This window comes from Sminthopsis crassicaudata, chromosome 2, assembly GCF_048593235.1.
Source record: "Sminthopsis crassicaudata isolate SCR6 chromosome 2, ASM4859323v1, whole genome shotgun sequence".
Classification (NCBI taxonomy): Eukaryota; Metazoa; Chordata; class Mammalia; order Dasyuromorphia; family Dasyuridae; genus Sminthopsis; species Sminthopsis crassicaudata.
In genome coordinates this window covers 403,236,956-403,256,427 of record NC_133618.1, presented here as the reverse complement: position 1 = coordinate 403,256,427, position 19,472 = coordinate 403,236,956, and the positions used below count along the sequence as shown (strand labels likewise).

The following is a 19,472-nucleotide window of genomic DNA, read 5'->3' as shown; positions in this document are numbered from 1 at the left end:
GGCCCCCGGAGCCCCGCGAGCCCCGCGGCGCCCACTGGGCTGCCCCGCTCTCCCCGAGGCGGCGGCCTCGGCGGCGGCGGAAGTCCCGCCCCCAAGTCACCATTGGTCACTAGAAGGCACGGGGCGTGGCCGGATCCCTCGGCGGCCGTGATCATTGGGCGCGGAGCCCGCCTGTCATGAGAGGCCGGCTCCTTCCTGGACTCTGCGGGGACGGGTCCGAAGTAGAGAAAGTGCAAAGCCGGAGAGTTGGTGGCCGGGGTGAGAGCCGCGGCCCCGGGCCAGAAGCTGCTCCGAGCCGGGCGGGGGCGGACGGAGCCACCGAGGGACAGGCGGTGCGGCCGGGACAGACAGAGCTAGAGGAGGGTGGTCCCAGGGACAGGCGGGATGCACAGAGGCTCAGATGGAGTGGACAGAGAAGGATACAGGGAGTCAGGAGGGATGTTCAGAGGAACACAGATAGGTGAGGTGGACTGGAGGGTGGACAGACGGATAGATCCAGAGGCACGGGAGGGATAAACAGAGGGACGTGCAAGATGGGCAGAGGCACAGATGGGGAAGACAGATGGACGGACACAAGGCACGGGAGGGATAGGACAAATGAGGGTGAACAAAGAGGGACAAGCAGAATGGAGGTGGACAGAGGGACAAGCACAAATGGGGCGGATAGACATGGAAACGGAAGGACAAACGGAATTGGGGGGGGGGGCTGAGGGACAGAGGGAGAGATCAGAAGAAATGGACAGTGGGACAGAGAGGGCCTGAAAAGATGAGGACCCAGGAAAAGAGGTTTGGGTAAGAATATCCAGGGACAGAGAGGAAGGAAACAAAAGGCCCAGAGGAAAGTACAAATGTAGCCACAGAGGGTCAGAGGGACAGAGAAACATGGGCAGGGGGACAGATAGAACGGTGGGACAGAAGGACAGGAGAGTGATAGGCTCTAAAGTGTGTGTGGTGGGACAGTGCCGCAGGGAAGGAGAGACTGAAAGGGCCGAACGTTCACAAGGAAAGAGAATCACCTGCAGGGACAAAAGTGAATGTGTGGGAAGAGGTGGAAACAGGGACCGGGAGAGGAGAGGGGAGAAGGAGAAAGCGCCAGAGACATTCTTATTAACTAAAGGAAGATCCCGCGAGCTTGAGCTTAGACCGGGAAAGGACCTCGTCTTACAGATGAGAAAATTAAGGCCCAAGAGATGAAGTGATTTGCCCAAGATCATTCTGGTAGTTCAGTGACTGGGGGGAGGTGGATGAGCGAGGGGGTGTTAGGGAAAGAAGGAATCTTGAACTCAGGTCTTCCTTTCTAAAGTAAATATTAAAGCCGAGATTCAAACCAAGGAAGTGAGGAGGAATTAATGAGTAAAGGAGAGAGAGAAGATAGTCCTAGGAGGAAGAAAGCAGAAAGATATAGTTCTGTTCATCTCATACTTTATGCCCACCCTTCACAAGAGAAATTATTAAAATTACTGGGAATATCAATAGCTTATATTTATAAATTGTAAAATATTAACACATTGTAAGATTAAAAAATCCATCCACAAACAGTCATTAATTGCCTACTATGTGTCAGTACTATGCTAAGCATTAGATACAAAGACAGAAAGAACAGTCTGCTCAAATTGAATTTACCTGAATCTGTGAGGAAAACATGTACACATATAAGTAAATACAAAACATATGTAAAGAGATAGAAAGTAATTTTGGAGGAAATTGGAAGGTGGTCAGGAAAACAGAAAGCCAGAAACACCTTATGGAGGAGGTTGAATTTGAGTTGAATTTTGAAGGGAGCTAGTGATTCTTTTTTTTTTTTTTTTTTTTTTTTTTTTTGAGGCTGGGGTTAAGTGACTTGCCTAGGGTCACACAGCTAGGAAGTGTTAAGTGTCTGAGACCAAATTTGAACTGGGGTCCTCCTGAATTCAGGGCTGGTGCTCTATCCACTGCACCACCTAGCTGCCCCTGGAGCTAGTGATTCTTAACAGGCAGTGGTGAGGAAGGAAGGCATCCCAGACATGAGAGTTGGAAGGCACCCAGATGGGAAAAGGCATCTAGGTAAGATATCTGTGTGAAAGATCACTTTTATTCCATCCATGATTCCAGAGAGGAATAATTTTTTTTTTTTTTTTCAGCCTAGGGTCATGCAAAAAGAAGTTTCTGACATAGTCCTGTTGGAGAAGTCAGGAACCAGAACAGGTAAACTGACTGGAAGCCTGCAACAGCAGCATTCCTGCTCAGCGAGCATTGAAACTGTGTTAATGTCCTCACCTGGAAAACCTCTAGGGAGTAGGGATGGAGACACGACTAGATTAGAGACAGTAAGCCCTTCTGAGTCCTGGCTTGAGACATAGTTCTCGTGTTAGTGTTCTGAATGCAGACATACCAGGAGAAAAGGGGAAAACAGTATCATGGAACCCAGGAAATTGAGGTCAGGTGTTGTTTACCTAATTATCCAATTAAAAAATATAGTATATATGGCGTCTGAATCCATGAGAGCTAATAAGAAAAGAAGAGGATCTGGGACAAAGTGTTGGGGGAAATGGGAAATGACACCTATGGATAGTGTTACTTAGATAGCAGCAAAAAGCATGGTAGAGAAATCAAACAGATAAGGAGAGAGCCAAGTCAAGAATACTGAGAGAGAAGATGATCAATAGTGGGAAAAGTTGCAGAGAAGTTTAGCAGAATTCTTGATAGACTCACTAAATTCTAGTGGTTCCCAATGACCTCCAAGATCAAACATAAAATCTCTGGTATTTAAAGCTCTTCATAACTTTTTGTTGATGTTCACTTGTTTCAGATATGCCCAACTCTTCATGACCACATTTGGAGTTTTCTTGGCAGAGATACTGGAGTCATTTGCCATTTTCCTCTCTGCTCATTTTACCAATGAGGAAGTTGAGGCAAACAGTTAAATGACTAGCGCAGGGTCACATAATTGGTAAGTATCCAAGTTTAGATTTGAATTCAGTTCTTCCTGACCCCTAGCCAAGCACTCTATTGCTTTATCTAGCAGTTCCTAAGTAGATTAAAAGTACTCTTTGTTCAAAGTTTGGTTCCCATTCTTCACCCCTATCCCAGAAATAAATTTATTTCTTCCAAGATAAGTATGTTTTATTTTCATATTAACATATTTTAAAGTATGTATGCACATACACACATACATTTGCTTTTCTTCTTTAAGATTGTCCTTTACTTCTGTGTATTTACATTCCCTATCCATTGTTCTCTTTTTTATTTCTTTGGTGAAATTTGCCACTGCAAATTCAAGTTTTTCCATTCTATTAATTATTTTTGCTGTGCAGACCACAAATTCTATTCTCATAATTCTCATTTCTCTTTTAAAATACTCTGGGACAAGAGAGGACTGTGGGAAATGAGTGTGGATCACAACATAACATTTTCACTCTTTTGGTGATGGTTTGCTTGCCTTTTATTTTCTTTCTTATTTTTTCCCTTTTTGATTTGATTTTTATTGTGCAGCAAGATAATTGTATAAATATGTACACGTATATGGATTTAACATATACTTTGAGCATGTTTAACATATATTAGATTGCTTGCTATCTGGAGGAGGAGATAGAGAGAAGGGGGGGAGGAATTGGAACACAGGATTTTGCAAGAGTTAATGCTGAAAGATTGTCCATGCATATCTTTTGAAAACTGAAAAACTTTAATAAGTAAAATAAAATAAAATACTCTGGAATAATGTGTTGTTGTTACTTGTTGTCCTCAAATTCTATAAGAGCTTTTGCTTTATCAAGTGTTGGGTAGTTTTCCATTTCTATTCATAACTTTTCTTCTTCTTATCTTTCCAGTCTTCTTTTCCTTTCCATGTACTAACATCCAACAATGTTGCTGCATAGAAGAGTTGCTGAAGAGCCTTTTTGCTCTTCCTCACATGTGAAATTTCATCTGTCCTCCAGAATCCTTGATTCTATAGCCCAATACCATGCTAGATGAAGATGAAGATTACCTTCTTTTTTTTTTTTTTCTTTGCTGAGGCAATTAGGGCTAAGTGACTTGCCCAGGGTCACACAGCTTTAAGCGCTCATTTTAGAGACTGAGGCCAAATTTAAACTCAGGTCCTCCTGACTTCAGGTCTGATGCTCTATCCACTGAGCCACCTAGCTGCCCCTGAAGATTACCTTCTATCTGCTCTGTATATATCTTGTATGTTCATAGTTATTTACATGTTTTTGTCTTATAAAAATATGAGCTCTTTGCAGGCAGGAACCATGTTTTTGTCTTTTTTTGTATCTCTAGCACTTGAATCTTGTTGACTCACTGAGACAAAATCTAAAAACCAGGAGGTAAATCCAGAGATATGAGTAAACAGAAAATATCCATCATTATAAAGAAATATTATGGATCTAGATTCAGAAAGAAGAATAATTCCATAGCAACTATCTCTATGACTTAAAACAAACTACAACCTTGCTAAGCCTCTCATCTGGAAAATGAAGTTAGATTAGAGGATCTTTGAAGTGTTTCTCAGCTTTAAAGCTATAATCCTATGAGCCCGTGAACTGTAAGTAGAACTTCAGATGGAAAAAACTGACTTGGCCACAAGGAATACAAGAGTATCTAGAAGAAATGAAGCAATAGATTTAAAAAAATGAAATCAAAAATGAAATAAGAGATCTGAAGGAAAGAACTGACAGGGGAATAATATATACTTTAGAAACAGCAGATAGAAAACCTTACCCAATAATGGACTAACAGAACTCATGACTCCTTGAAATAATGAGAATTTAGAACAAAAATCCAAAAATTGAAAAGCTAGAAGAAAATATCTGCTCTTAGAAATGATTTGAGTTGCAATCAAGTCAAGAAAAGACAATTTAAGAATTGTCAGATTCTCTGAAAACCATGACCAAAATTTAAAAAAAAAAAAAATCTGGATACTGTATTTCAAGGAATCTTAAATGAAAACTGCAGGCAAAATAAAATAATAAGAACTCACTGGTTGACTTCTGGCAGAAATCTCCAAAGGAAAGCTCTTAGAAATGTCATGGTCTAAATCTAGGATTTCTAGATCAAAGAATAATTACTGCAAGCAGATAGAATTTGAGTTCCAAAGAACCACAGTTAGGATTATATGGAAGACTTGGAAGTTACTACAAATTTTTATTAAATGTTTACTGTATGCCAGGCATTGCTAATCACTCAGAATACAAAAAGAGGCAAAAGACAATCCTTACCCTGCAGGAGTTTACACTCTAAAGGACAGAGAATAAATTTAAATAAAAAATAAACATAAATAAAGAAGAAAGCATCTCAGAATATGGTATTCAAAAAGTCCGTTTTTCCATTCTATCAATTATTTTTGCTGTGCAGACCGCAAATTCTTTAAATGTTATGTATAAAGAAGAATAACTCCAGTTAGTCTGGAGAAATATGTAATAATCCTGGCAACCAGATTATGGAGGGCTTTGAATACCAAACATGAGTTTTCATTTTACTTTGAGCCAATGGGAAGCTACCTTAGTTTTCTTGATCAGGAGTGCTGTAGTCAGTTTCCACTTTGTTTTTTGTTTTAGTTTTCATAATTAAAGCTTTATATTTTCAAAACATGCATAGATAATTTTCAATATTCATCTTTGCAAAACCTTGTGTTCCAAAATTTTTTTTCTTCCTCACTTCCCTCACACCCCCTCCCCTAGACAGCAAGCAATCCAATATATATGTTAAACATGTGCAATTCAGATTCCATTTTGTGAGTGGAATCTGTATGAAAGATAGATTAAAGAGGAGATTAACTGAGAGAGTTTATTGTAGTTGTCCAGGTGAGAGGTACTAAGGGCCTGGCTTGAAATAGAGTTTTGGCCATGTGAAAAGAGAGGAAGGGGTGAGTGATAGAGATGTTGTGAAGATAGAATCAAGATTTGGTAAATGTTTGGGTTGGGGGGAAGGAGAGGCATTGAAGATGACTTCAAGCTTGTAAACCTTGGTGATTGAAAGGACTGTGATTGTCATTGACAGAAGTAGAGAAGACAGGAAGAAATTGGGTTTAGGGGAAAAGATAAATTATGTTTTAGATGAGTTACATTTGAGATGTCTATTGGCATATAGTAGTAACTGTCTAGTAAGCAGTTGGTGATATGATTCTGTTATGATTCTGTAGTTCAGGAGACTGACTAGGACAGGATCAGTAGATCTCAGAGTTATCTATATAGAGATGATAATTGAATATTTGGGAACCAATGAGATCACCAAGAAAGAGAAGATGTGGAAAAGGGATTCTTAACCTTTTTGTGTCACAGTTTTATTTGGCAGTCTATGAAGCTTTTCTCAGAATATTGTTTTATATCATTATTAAAGTGAAAAAAACAAATCATTGTTAAATTCCTAGTGTGTACCAGAATTTTGATCCTTACAACAACTCTGGGAGCTAGGTGCTATTATTATTTTTACCTCCATTTTACAGTTGAGAAAATTGAGACAGAGATTAAGTGACTTGCCCAGGATCACATAGCTACCTGAATGTCTAAAGTCAAATCCTCCTGACTTCCTGACTTCAAGCCCAGATACAGTGCCACTTGATAGGAAATATTAAGTTTTTGTTAAAGCAAGAATTTTTAATCTGAGGTCTCTGTTTAGATTTCAGGGGGTTCATGAACTTGGAACTTTTAATACTTTCATTAACTTAATTTCAGTGTAATTGTACTTCTTCACAATCCTATACATTTATTATGCATTTAAAAATACTGTTTGGAGAAGTACATAAGCTACCAAAGGTGTCCTTGGTACAAAAAATAAAATAAAATAAAATGAAATAAAATAAGAACCCCTGAGTCTTTATGTGTAATTAGGGGGAAAATAAAATGTTGTTTTTTTTTAAAGCAAACAAAACAAAACCAAAAGAACCCCTGAGTTAGAGGTTAGTAAAAATATACAATACCGCAAAGAAGACTGAATAGGAAGGACTAGACTGGTTGGAGGAGAACCAGGAGAGAGTTATATTTCAAGGAGAGGATGGTATTTTAGATGAGAAAATAGTCAGTAGTGTCTAAAGCTGCAAAAAGGTCAAGACAATTGAGAACTAAACAAAAGTTATTGAATTGAATTTGAATGGGACTGATTGCATGAAGTATTTCTCAGTATTGAGTCACACGTTCCCAAAATGAGATCTTGCTCTCTGGAGGAATGAACTTTGAACGTGGAGATGCTGAAAGTTACAGGAAGTGACATGACCTGTGAGAGGCAGCCAATATTAGTGATCATTGGTCAAGGATGGTTATAGCCTGTTAGTATATCCAATGAGAAGGCTCAAGTCTTTTTCTTTTAAACCCTGGGCAAGCCGGAAGCAGGTTAGGCTCTGGCGCACATGGCGGTGAATTGGGATGGCTCCTAGGTGTGTCCGGGCCTCTCCTTGTAGGGATTAAATAAACATTTTCTCTTTGTACCTGATGATGTCTCTGATTAGTTAATTGGATTAGGAAGGGGGTCTTGAATCTGACCTGTCCCACACAAATGGAAACAGAGATCATTGGAAACATTTGGAGAGTGATAAAGCCAAAAGTCAGATTGTAAGAACTTGAAAAGTGAGTGAGAGGAAATAGTGTGTAGAGTAGAATGTAGGATAATAAATATCATTATCTGCATTGTTGGAGTTGTGAATTGACCCAATCCTTCTGAAGAGCAATTTGGAGCCCAAAGGGCAATCAAACTATGCATACCTTTGATCCAGCAATATCTTTCCTAGGTCTGCATCCCAAAGAGTTAAAAAAAAAAAAAAAAACAAAAGGAACAAGGAGCTATTTGTACAAAAATATTTACAGCAGCTCTTTCTGTAGTGGCAAAGAATTGGAAATTGAGGAATGCCCATCAATGGAGAATGGTTGAATGTGGTATATGAATGTAAGGTAATACTATTGTGTAATAAGAAATGATGAGCAAGTAAATTTCAAAAAACCTAGAAAGACATACACACTGATTCAAAGTAAAGTGAGCAAAACCAGGAGAAGAATGTACATAGTAACAAATATTGTACAATGATCATCTATGAATGACAACTCCTCTTAGCAATAGTATGATCTAAGAAAATTCCAAAGGATTCAAGATGAAAAATGCTATCTATCTACATCCATAGAAATCACTGATGGATTCTGAGTGCAGATCAAAGTATACTATTTTTCACTTCATTTTTTCATGCTTTTTCTTTTGATCTGTTTCTTCTTTCATAACATGATTAATATGCAAATATATTTTGCATGATTGTACATATAGAATCAATAACAAATTACTTATTGTTTTAGGGGGTGGTATAGTGAAGGAGGGAAGGAAAAATTTGAAACTAAAATTTTTTTAAAAACAAATGTTAAAAATTGTACAAAATACTATGAAATATAAAAAAAAAATCATCACTACCGTATCAAAAGAAAAACTGAGGCTTAAAAATAGAAAGTAAGTTGCCTAAGCTACATAATAAGTACCAGAACTTGGAAAAATAAAACACACACACACACACACACACACACACACACACACACACACACACACACACACACAGAGCAGATTTCCAGCATGTCAAACTAATGCTTTTGTCAATGGGGCCAGTGGTGGCCACTTTCCATGTGGTAGGACACAGTCACTATGGTGGCAACTTCCTCAGGTAGATACTTAAAAATAAGAGAAATATAGCCAATCTCAGAAATATACTCCAATTCTTTCATTTTACAGATTGTTCTAATCATGTCACCCCAATGACAACTTGCATTTATAAAATGCTTTAAAATTAGCAAATTGCTTTCTGCATTTTATCTTACTTTTAGTACTCTAGTCAAAACCCTTCACTGGTTCGTATTATCTGCCCAGTAGAATCTACATGTCTGTTCTTGTCAATGTTTTCCACAGTCTGTCTTCTAACCTACCTTTCCAGCCTTATCTTACATGACTCCCTTCATGGACTCTACATCCCAACCAAATGGGACTACCCACTATCCTTCATCTGGACTATAATTCAGTTTCCTCATGTGTTATATGAAAGGATTCAATTCAGCAAGTGTCTATTAAGCACCACTATGCATAAGGCATTTTGCTAAGCTCCTGGCATTTTCAAGATGAATCTGTGATCTCATTGATGGAGATGTTCATTTCAGTACTGCTGATCACAACCTATCCAAGCCTGCCTATCCTTTGTGATTCATGTTTATGACCTCCCAAAAGTTTGCCACCACTACTTTCTCCCCACTTCAACAAATTTGCTTTCCCTTGGCATGAAGAGGATATCATTGGAGCACATGGATTGATCGGCAATTATTCCTTGTTTTTGATCTTTGAGCAGAGTATCTTTTCCAATCATATATATTTTTGACAACATCCTTTATGCTGATTCTCCTTTATTGTTTCCCATTTGTTGTGTTTCAATCTGCTCACAGTTATCATGTATCTTTCTGTTGCTCTGTAAGTAATATTCAATTTTAATTCTTTTGAGGCTATAGTTTTCCAAGACTTGTGGCCATACAGAAACACTATAACATTAATGGTTTTAAAAGATGGGCCTTCTTGATTGAGGAATGCCTAAACATATTGTGGTATATGAATGTAGTGAAATATCACTGGGCAGTCAGAATGATGAATATGATGAACAAAGTGAAGCATGGGAATAACATATAAATAAATGCAAAGAGAAATAAGCAGTCAGGAAAACTATACATGATACTTACTACAACAATGTAAATACAAAACAGCAACAATCAAACTATTAAAACTGGTGAATTGGTCTATAATTACCAAGCTTGGCTTCAGAAATATATGAGATTTCTGTCCCTCCTCCCCACAATCTTCTATCTGCTCCATATTCATTTTTGTATTTTGGTACACCTTTTTTCATGGTGGATCATGGGTATGGAATATTGCCTGGATCAGGATTTTTCAATATTTTGGTTAGTTTTATTGATCCTTTAAAAAAATTCCCATTTTAAAAATATTTCTTTTTTTTTTCCCTGAGGCAATTGGGGTTAAGTGACTTGCCCAGAGTCACACAGCCAGAAAGTGTTAAGTATCAGATCAGATTTGAACTCAGGTTCTCCTGACTTCAAAATCAATACTCTATCCACTGTGCCATCTAGTTGCCCCTAAATTCCTATTTTTTAAAGAGATAGTTCTGGAGGATGGAAGAATGGATACACTGGGCAATATAGGTGATATAATGATAAAAAAAGTTATTTATAAATATTTTTCTTATTATAAAACTGGCCTTTATTTTAGAGCAGTTTTGGTCATTAAAGAAGCTATAATTTCTAATAGATAATATTATCTTTGCAGCTCCTGTTTAATTTTGAGTCCAACTTTTCTATTTTAAGTGTTTGTTCAAGATATGTTTACTGATGGACAAACTTTATAGGAGGTACATCTACCTCTCTTACTCTGAAAATTGGACATTCCACTCTTTAGAGTGATTATGGTTTTTATCCAGGAAATTCTGCAGTGTAACAGGGCTTAATGAGACTAATATTACATCATACACAAACTGGCCATGTGAATGACTTCATTATCCATAGAGAATCTTTCTCCAACTTGATATACTAGGTCTCCTCCATGATAATAAAAACTTTTTTGATCCTCTGTTTTATGCATCAATGGATATTAATGGACAGAACAACATTATCTCTGTTAGATATTGTTCAAAGTATCTTGTATAATTTTGACTCATGGGTGGTAGACACTTGAGAATAATGCCACCTTTAAGTTGGAGTTTTTGTTCTAAGAATAAAAACATTTTTAAAAATAATTTAAAAACTATAAGCATAACATATTTTACATATTTGGGTCTACCTGTGATGATAAAGATGGAGAATTTTGGTAGTGAAAGCCTGGCTATTCTCTATTAAATCCTTCATCAAGGATATCTTTGATATATATGTAGATTATTCTCATAAAATTTTTCTGTGGACTGAAAGAATACATATGAGTTAGTTCATGTTTTCTTAGTAGCCTTTTTTTTTTTTTTGCAGTGAATGAAGGTTGAGATTTTATGCCTTTGATATTATACCCCCTTATAACTGATTTCTTAACACATATTTGATGGCAACATTTTCTTGCCCTAAGGAAACGAAAACAAAAATAGTCATAAATGGATGAAAAAGTGTTAATTTTTAAATTATGTATCAGACATTGTGCATGGAAACTGCTGGTAGTGGCAGTGAAGAGGACATTGATATGGGAGTGAAAGACTTGAGTTCAACCACAGATCAGTACTATCTGCATGATCCTAGGCAAGTCATTTAACTTCTATTTTGTCTTGATTCCCACAGTTGTAAAATAGGGATAATAATAACATGTTTCTCACAAGGTTGTTGTGATGATCAAATGAGATAATATTTTGTAAAAGCACTTAACATATTCTATATAGCATTATAGGTACTGTATAAATGCTTCCTCCATTTGCCTTTCCCCTAAATGTCAGGAATATAAAATAAAAACTAGACAGTTCTTGTCTTCAAGAAGATTATATTCTAATAGAGATAGACATATAAGAGTGGTAGTGACCTGAGAAGAACATTTTGGTCTGCAAAGACACAGGTTTATTGAGTGGAACCACTCAATTGATATGTTTGATAGGCTTAATGTTTTTCCCCATCCCCACATTGAGAGAGAGTCCCAGGCCCCTCCTTTGACCAGGATTACTTTGCTCTGAAAGGGAAACAAAGCCATCCCTTGGTCTTGATTAGCCCCAGTTTCCCTGATACAGTTTTGTAGTAAACTAAGGGCATGGAAAATTCCAACAATTTGGAATCCAGGTGCATTGGACTTTCTGAAGACCATGCCTTCTGTTGTACTCTTCACTATAGTCTGTCCTAGTGACCAAATGAGTTTCCAAATGGAGACAAGGTGACCAGGTCCAAAGAGGCCAAGAGTCAAGCTTATCCTTGTTATATTAGGACAAAGTAAAACTCCTTTTGTTAACTGTTTAATAACTTATGGATGCCTCATTTCCTCCCAAATGTGAACCTGAAAGAAGAGCATGATGATATTAGAGCTACCACCAACAATGTACCTTTACTGAAGCAATAGAAATATTGATTTAAGGTTTCCAGAGCAAGAGAAAGATGACAAAAAAGTTTTTGAGGTAGACTAACATGGCTTTTCCAATTAGTGGCAGTTAATTTTTATTATAGCTTCCAGAGCAAGATTAGGAAGAGATATTGTACAAGCCAGAAGAGAGCAAGAAAATGGCCAGGTCATCAATCAGGACAACATGAGCGTTCTAAAAATGGTGGCTTAGCAATTCAAGGGCAGTCTCTGGTGTTCCTTATAATAGCCTTACATTAAGTCCTCTTGTCTTTATTTATTCCTCTACAAAACACCTTTCCTTCACTTCCCAGCATTTAAAAAAAAATGCATTGATCTTATTAATCCTCTGCTCAAAAATGTTAAATATTCATAGGATAAGATATGAAAAGAGAGAAATAAATAGAAGATAAATTTGGGAAAGGGAAAAAACCCTCTAAGTAATATAGTAGATAGTATTTTGAGTCTAGAATCAAGAAGACTTCTTTTTCTGAGTTCAAATCTGGGCTCAGATAGTTTAATAGCTGTAGGACCTTGGGCAAGTCCCTTAAATCTGATTGCTTAAATTTCCTCATCTGTAAAATGAACTGGAGAAGGAAATGGCAAACTAATCTTTGCCAGAGAAACCCCAAATGGGGTCATGAAGAGTCAGACAGGACCAAAAACAACAAACTAAAAAAAGAAAAAAGGAATAAATAAGGAAATTGGGAAGATATTCAAATAGAAAGTGACATCTGAGCCTTGAAAGAAGCTCAGAGATAAAGAGGAGGAAGTTGGGGAGAGAAGGGGCAGACTGTAGAAAATAAACAGGAAGGAAACTGGTTGCCAAGTTTGGGGAATAACAAGTAGGACAAATTGTCTGAAATGATGTGAATTGAGTCTTTAAAGGTAATCTGGAAGGGTTTCCAATGCCAGACTGAAGAATTTGTATTTTATCCCAGAGACAGAGCTGAAGATTTTTGAGCAGGAGAATTGACATGATGCGACTTTTGCTTTAGGAAGATTATTTTTGCAGCTATTTAGAGAATGTCTCAAATAGGGAGAAGCAAGGAGACTCATTAGAAGGCTATTGCAATATTTCAGGTGAGTATTGATGAGGGCCTATGTGAGGAGAGAAGATGTTTTTCTATGATAAAGTCTTCCTTCATCTTCTCAGCTGGAAGTGATCTTGAATTCCTCCTAGCCATTTGCTTGGACCTCTCTTTGACACTTAGACTCTCCCTTGTATCATCATTACTTAATTAAGGCCTTTACCTCCCATTAGGTTATAAACTACTTGAAAGGAAAGATAATGTTGTTTTTAATCTTTGTCTTTTAGGTAACTGAGATTAAAGTATACTGATCATAATGGGGTTTAATCAATATTTGTTAAAATGAATTGAGTAACTGTTTTATGTATTGAAGTCTTATCTCCTTAGTGAGCTTGTAAATGTTTACAATTTTTCCAAATCAGGGATAAGTGACTTGCTCAGGGTCATATCCCTAATAAGAGTGTGTAGTCACATTTGAACTCAGGTCCTTTTCACTTCAGTGCCAGTGCTATATCCACAGCACCACCTACCTGGTAAACTTCCATTTCTCTATATTTCTGGAAGCCAAGAGAGTCCTGGAGTCATCAGAGAGAGCCAATTATTCAGTTTTCAGGGTAAGCATTTACGCCTTGGAAATCAGTTAATGCTCAGTAATCGAGGCTTGATTTATTATTATTTTTATTGTTTAGATTTAAGAAATATTAATAATGCAAATTAAACTTAAAAGTCTGTCCTATATATTTATTATTATAGTTCTTTCTTTCTTTCTTTCTTTTTTTTTTTTTTTTGCAGAGCCAGTTGTTAAACATTTGCCAGCACATCTCTGAACAGCTGTAGTAGAGATAGCTAGGCTTTTTGTATTGCAATGCTATCAAAAGGAAATGGGAGTGGATCACCAAACTATATATATAAGAATTCCTGTAAGCTGTATGTTGATATAATTTTCAAATATAATGTTGACTATGTTTTATTTTTATTTATTTTGTTAAATATTTCCCAATTACATTTTAATCTGGTTCTGGTATACCAGACTCTTGCTCTTGTGAATAGTGTATTTAATCCCTCTGGTTTAGTAGTTTCTTCCAGCCCTAAATCTATGATTCTGTGACCTGAATTCTAGCTCTTGCTCTACTATGTATTCACTGTGTGACTATCCCTCTCTGAGCCTCAATTTCTCCTCTCTAACCCTGAGAATTCACTTCCTTTTTGTGTCACTAACCGGCTGGATCTCTTTCTAGTTGTAGAACTCTGGGCAAATCACTTCTGCTTCCAGAACTAGTTTCCTCCTCTGTGAAACAGGTATGGTCATTCTGGTACTGCCTACTTCTAAAAGTTGTTGTAAGTGTATTGTAAACTTTATAGCATGTAAACTGGACAGGAATCTATCTTTAATCTAGTGAGTGGCCAGAGACTAAGGCAAGCAGGCCAGAGACAAGAGTCAGGAATCAGAAGTTTTATTTCAAAGTGAGGAAGAGTGCTTGCAAGCAAGGACTCAGTGCCAGAGCCCCGTCCCTTGTAGGGATGGCTCCTAGGCTGCTATATCCATAGCACCACTTACCTGGTAAACTTTTTCCTTTTTTGATTTGATTTTTCCTATGCAGCAAGATAATTGCATAAATATGTATGCATATATTGGATTTAACATATATTTTTACCATGTTTAATATATACTGAATAACTTGCCATCTAGGAGGGGGGGAAGGGAGAAAATAAAAAACAAGGTTTTGCAAGAGTTAATGTTGAAAAATTATCCATGTATATATATATATATATATATATACACACACATTGCTGAGGCAATTGGGGTTAAGTGACTTGCCCAGGGTCACACTGCTAGGAAGTGTTAAATGTCTGAGGTCAAATTTGAAATCGGGGCCACCTGACTTCAGGGCTGGTGTTCTATCCATTGTGCCCCTCCAAGTATATATTTTGAAAATAAAAAGCTTTAATTAAAATAATTATCTGTTATTTCTAATGCCAATTAACTAATATGTAAGTTTCATTAAAAAGAATAAAACAAAAAAGGCAATTAGCCAGTTTATCAAGGACTAACAATATTTCAGGCACATTATTGTGCTGAAGATAAAAAGACAAAAGTGAAACAGTACCTGTCCTCAAGGAGCTTACATTCTAATAGGGAAATGGATGACTGCACATACCATATATAAAAAATAAATACAGGATAAATTCTTTTGGAGGAGGGCACTAGGAGCTGAGAAAAAAATACCTGAAATAAATTAAAATCAATCTGAACCTCAGTGATAGGAAGATGAGGTGGACAGAATTCAGTAGTTCCAGAACATCAGACACAGTAGGAAAGGTCATCATAGCTAGCTAGCATTTATATAGTGCTTTAAAGTTTACAAAGCATTTTACCCATTATCTCATTTGATCCTTTTGACAACCCTGAGAGTTGGGTGCTATCATTATCACCATTTTACAGATAGGAAATTGAGGCACAGAGTGATAATAATAATATAGCTAAGCACTTACTATGTACTAAGTATTTTGCAAATAATATCTCATTTGATCCTCATGACAACTTTGAGAGATACAGGCCATTATCTCCATTTTACAGATGAGGAAATTAAGGCAGATAGAAGCTAGTGTAATCTGAGGCCAAATTCAAACTTGGGTCTTCCTGACTCTAGACCTGGTGCTTTATCCACTATGCCTCCTACTTGTCTCATCAGAATAGTAATATTTATGATAACAATAATATGTTATTTAAATAGTAACTTATGGTTATAATAGACATGTAAGTAGCTCAGTGGATAGAATGCCCAGAGTAGGAAAGACTTCCTGACTTCAAATATGGCTTTAGAAAGTTAACTAGCTGTATGACACTGGGCATGTCACTTAACCCTGTTTGCCTCAGTTTCCTCATGTGTAAAATGAGCTGGAGTAGGATATGGCAAACCACTGCAGTATCTCTGCCAAGAAAATCCCTGATGGGGTTATAGAGAATGGGACAAGACTGAAAACAACCAAACGTCATAAGTATGGTTCTATGTTGCTTTATATCTATTATGTTATTGATTCCTCACAGTGTTCTGAGATAGATCATTTCATAGGCTCAGAGGGGTCTTGTAGTCTCCCTAAGCTCTCATAGAGGGTTGAAAATCCAGTCTGAATCTTCTGATTCCATGCCCAGTTTTCAACTCCACCTCAACCCATGAAAATAAAAGGCCCTTACATTTCTAGAACACTTCCATTTCTTTTCATCTAGCCTCATGCACTTTCTTTAACCAGCCCTCTGAAGTAGATAATCCAAGTGCTATTATCCTCATTTTACAAATGAGGAAATTAAAGGCCCCAAGAGCCTTTATTCACATACCCAAGGTTATACAGATATAAGTGGCAACCCCAGAAGTTGTCCCAGGGTCCAGTCTGGCCCTTTTTCCTCTATAACCACAACAGAGGATAGATTTGGGAAGAGGAAGGGAGAAATCTCCCAAGAGCCAGCATAAGCATTTATAAAGTACTTTAAGGTTGGCCAAGTGCTTTACACACATTATCTCACTTAAAACGCTTCACTGACTCTATAATGCCTGCCTGGTAGAGTTTGCTTGCTTGTTCCTGTTGGGTAATATTTTTCATAGTCTGTCTCTAACCTGCCTCATTTCACATAACTCCCCTAATGAACCAGCCAAATTGGACTCCCTACTAACCTTCTTCTCCATCTTGACTTTTACTGTGCCTGGGGCTCTGCCCTCAAATAACTTGTCATGTCTAGCATGGGACTCCACTGCCAGCTCATACCCTCACCTCCAAATCTCCATATGTAGAACTCTCTCCCTTTCTTTTAAGGCCTAGGTTATTTACCAACTGGTAAAATAGATCCAGGGCCTGGGTTCAAATTGTGGTTCAGCTATTTTTCATCTTCATGGTTCTGGGCAAGTTAATATACCATTCTGGGCTTCAATTTGCTTATCTGTTAAATGAAAGGATTCAATTCAGTGAATGTTTATGAAGCAGCTATTATGTATAGGCTTTTTTCTAGACCCTTAGGATACTAAATGGATCCGTGATCTCACTGATGAGGTAGTACCCTCCAGTGATACTGATTACAACCTACAGAGGCCTTTCCATCTTTTATGACTTTTGTTCTTGCCCTCCTGTAAATTTTTCCCCTTTCCCTGGGTCTTGCCTTCCTTTCTTTCTCATCTGTCCCCCTTGCAGATGCTGAGGTCTGGCCCAGGCCCAGATCTCTTGGGTTCTGATTTTAGACTGTGCTTTCTTGGCAGAGAAGTGAATATCAAAGTCTTGGGATCAGAGAGAAAAAAATCTCTCTTTGCTTTCTCTTTTATACCTCTCTTAAACACAAAATTCATTTCCCCTGTCCTTTCTCCATGTGGTAAAAGGGCAGCAGATAGATCTTTCCCATTACTTTCTGGCTATTGTTTGTCCTTTGTTCTTGATAAAATGGGGCGATATCTTGTGTGTGAATTGGATTTAAGTGAAGTAGAGTTGCACAAAGTCATGAGTTTCATTCTCTTCCCAGAATCATAGAAGTCCTCTATTTCCAAGCAGCTCTGGGAACAGGCTCTGACAAGTTACATAGTTTTGAATCTTCCCTAGGAGTGCTTCCTGTCCTGGGTCACTCTCCTGGGAAGTCAGCCTTGTCCTCTAGGATTCTACTATAAGGCTGCTCCTGGCTTTAACTCTACTACCTTCAGGTTCTACCAAGAAAAGGTGATCATGATTTGCCAGAGAGGCAGTGGTCAGCAGAGCTGTGAAGGGCAAGAACTTATGACCATCCTACGTGGCTCTCTTCAACAATGAGATGAACCAAATTAGTTCCATTTGTTCAACAATGAATAGAACCAGCTACACCCAGCAAAAGAACTCTGGGAAATGAGTGTGAACCACAACATAGCATTTCCAATCCCTCTGTTTTTGTCCGCTTGCATTTTTTATTTCCTTCTCAGGTTAATTTTACCTTATTTCTAAGTCTGATTTTTCTTGTGCAGCAAAATAACTGTATGGATATGTATACATATATTGTATTTAATATATACTTTAACATATTTAAAATGTATTGGTCTACCTGTCATCTGGGGAGGGGGTGGGGAGAAGGAAGGGAAAAGTTGGAACAGAAGGTTTTGCAATTGTCAATGCTGAGGTCTGGCCCAGGCCCAGATCTCTTGGGTTCTGATTTTACCCATGCATATATCTTGTAAATAAAAAGCTATAATAATAATAGTAAAGAACTTATGGCCATCCTGAATCACACTCCATAGTATGGCAGGCTTCTCAGCAACTAATCGTGGTTTGCAAGGATACTTTGTGTTGGAATACATGAGAGCTACCTAACAATGACTGCTGGAGTTCCAACCCAGAATGCATCTCCTCTTGTGAAAGGCAGTTGCTGTTCTCTGATCTCTCTCCTCTTCCCTCTGCCTCCAATTTATCTCATTTCCAGTCCGCAACACCTGCGTCAGCAAGGCTACCCTGCAACTCTTTCAGATGTTATGATTCACAACTGTGGAGGCTCTCAGAGAGAGCCTGTTCTTTAACAACTTTGGGCATCATGGAAGGCATGATGGATTGGGAATCAGAAGATGTGGGTTTGGTTCCTGGATCCCCTGATTTCTGCCTATATAACCTTGGGCAAGACACTTAATCTGTCTAGAGGGATCTCATCTTCTTTCTCTCTAAAGTGAAATAGAAATGATCTCCTAAGTTTCTCTTAGTTGTAAATATATAAATCTTTGACCTGGTTCTAGTTCTTGATTTTATTGCAATTATGACTCTTTGGATCTTAGGTTTTTTTTTTTTTTATCTCTAATAAGGTATAATATAACAGTGCTTTCTATCTCACAACACTGTCAAAAGAATCAAATGAGATCATCTTTGCAGAGTGCTACATAAGTGTAAACTGTATTGAGGCAGCTTAGTGAATAAATAGACCAAGTCTAGGTGTGTTAGAGCTCCACATCCAAGTAAGTAAGGCAAGTTCCTGTCCTCAGGGAGCTAATATTTTCCAGGCTGTCTCCCAATTTTCCACAACAGTGGATTGCCAGTGCCTGCTCAATGGGGCTTCCTGGTCTCCCAAATCAGCCATCTGATCATGTTCCAGACAATGTCTCTGGTTACAGACGCTCCTTGCAACAAGCGCTTTCCCCTATCTCCAGCTATACATTGCATCCCAAGGCCAAACCTCTATGGACAATGATATCCAAGTTATCCTACTAGAATTTATTTGTCAATATATAACACACTTCCACTCCACCTTACTGTCCCAAAGATTCTGAACAACCAGATGCCATTGTTCAAGCTCTTTTTCCTTCCTCCCAAGGTTTCTTTTATTTTTACATCACCTCCCCCCCCCACTTTCCTATACATAGGTTCATTCCTTGCAACAAACAAATAATTAAATGAATAACTAAATAATAAATAGATAAATAAATACAAGGAAAAGGAAAAAGAAAG

The 19,472-nt window shown here is 37.8% G+C and overlaps 1 long non-coding RNA gene across 2 annotated transcripts in view; it reads left to right on the top strand.

Annotated features, from left to right (window-relative positions):
- Positions 1-222: 222 nt before the first annotated feature.
- The window catches only part of LOC141556925 (uncharacterized), a 56,702-nt gene continuing 37,452 nt past the window's right edge, over positions 223-19,472 (top strand). The window contains exons 1-3 of one of the 2 annotated variants that reach the window (XR_012486665.1): positions 223-2,043; positions 2,121-2,184; positions 2,789-2,929. This is a non-coding gene — a long non-coding RNA (uncharacterized LOC141556925). Of the gene's footprint in view, positions 2,044-2,120; positions 2,185-2,788; positions 6,241-19,472 lie in introns of those variants that run through there. The other variant, XR_012486664.1, reaches the window with a different exon arrangement.